This window comes from Bos javanicus, chromosome 14 (assembly GCF_032452875.1).
Source record: "Bos javanicus breed banteng chromosome 14, ARS-OSU_banteng_1.0, whole genome shotgun sequence".
Classification (NCBI taxonomy): domain Eukaryota; kingdom Metazoa; phylum Chordata; class Mammalia; order Artiodactyla; family Bovidae; genus Bos; species Bos javanicus.
The window spans coordinates 50,448,688-50,450,488 of NC_083881.1; the positions used below are offsets into that span (position 1 = coordinate 50,448,688).

Sequence of the window (1,801 nt, forward strand, 5' to 3'; positions counted from 1 at the left end):
CCCTTTCATACTTGTTAGCATTTGTCTTACATATTGCAGTGCTCCTATGTTGGGTGCATATATATTTATAATTGTTATATCTTCTTGGATTGATCCTTTGATCATTATGTAGTGTCCTTGTCTCTTTTTACAGCCTTTGTTTTTAAGTCTACTTTATCTGATATGAGTATTGCTACTCCTGCTTTCTTTTGGTCTCTATTTGCATGGAATATCTTTTTCTAGCCCTTCACTTTCAGTCTGTATGTGTCCCCTGTTTTGAGGTGGGTCTCTTGTAGACAACATATATAGGGGTCTTGTTTTTGAAGCCATTCAGCCAGTCTGTCTTTTGGTTAGGAAACTGGAGCCTATTATACAGAGTGAAGTAAGCCAGAAAGAAAAACACCTATACAGTATACTAACGCATATATATGGAATTTAGAAAGATGGTAACGACAACCCTGTATGCGAGACAGCAAAAGAGACACAGATATATAGAACAGTCTTTTGGACTCTGTGGAGGGGGCGAGGGGAGATGATTTGGGAGAATGGCATTAAAACATGTATAATATCATATAAGAAATAAATCGCCAGTCCAGGTTTGATGTGGGATACAGGAAGCTTGGGGCTGGTGCACTGGGATGACCCAGAGGGATGGTATGGGGAGGAAGGTGGGAGGGGGGTTCAGATTGGGGAAGACGTATACACCCGTGGTGGATGCATGTTGATGTATGGCAAAACCAATACAATATTGTGAAGTAAAAAAAAAATAAAAAATTACAAAAGAAATAATGATTACAAAGATAAAAGGAAGAAATTAACAAAAGCAAAAACAAAAAAAATCAAATGGAAACTCAGTGAAACAAAGATGTGGTTTACTGAAAAGATCAATACAATTGACAAACTTTAAGAAAGACTGATTTAAAAAGAGAGAGAAGACATAAATTACCAAGAGTAGAAATTTTTAAAGGGTGCAATCACTACAAACCCTATAGACATCAAAAGGATAATAAAAGAATAAAATTTAAAAAAAAGTCTAAGGACTTAAATTTGATAGTGTGCACAAAATAACTAACCATTGAAAAACATGTACCACAATTCTCCCAATAGTAAATATATTTTATGATAAACCAGAACATAGGAAGTAAATCTCCAGGTCCAAATGTTTGGAAAATTCTTCCAAACATTCAAAGAACAATTAAGATTAACTCTACATGATCTCTTCAAGATAACAGAAAAATAGGTAACCGTTTCCAATCATCTTATTAATTTAGTATTACATTAATACCTAAAAGGGGCTTCCCTGGTGGCTCAGAGGTTAAAGCATCTGCCTCCAGTGCAGGAGACCCAGGTTTGATCCCTGGGTGGGAAAGATTCCCTGGAGAAGGAAATGGTAAAACACTCCAGTATTCTTGCCTAGAGAACCCCATGGACGGAGAAGCCTGGTAGGCTACAGTCCACTGGGTCACAAAGAGTCGGACATGACTGAGAGACTTCACTTTCATTTTCAAACCTAAAAAACAGCCAAGAGAATACCAAATAAATAAATAAATAAATAAAACTACAGACTGATATCCCTAATGAATAAAAATGCAGAAATCCTTAACAAAATATTAGCAAATATAATTCATCAGTATATAGAGAGTCATATACTATATCCAAGTGAGCTTTATTTCTCAAGAATAATGTGAGATTGGATCAATCATACTAATGTGCTTAGGGAAAAACACATGATCATATCAACTGATACTGAGAAAAAGTTTGACAAAATTTAACATTCATTTAAATTTTTAAAATCTCAGAAAACCACAAATAGAGGAAATTC

The 1,801-nt window shown here is 35.1% G+C and overlaps 1 non-coding gene across 1 annotated transcript; it reads left to right on the forward strand.

The window, feature by feature from the left end:
- The first annotated feature begins 1,276 nt into the window (after window positions 1-1,276).
- On the forward strand, window positions 1,277-1,348 carry TRNAW-CCA (transfer RNA tryptophan (anticodon CCA)). The gene has a single exon. It is a non-coding gene; the product is annotated as a tRNA-Trp (tRNA).
- The last annotated feature ends 453 nt before the right edge of the window (window positions 1,349-1,801 follow it).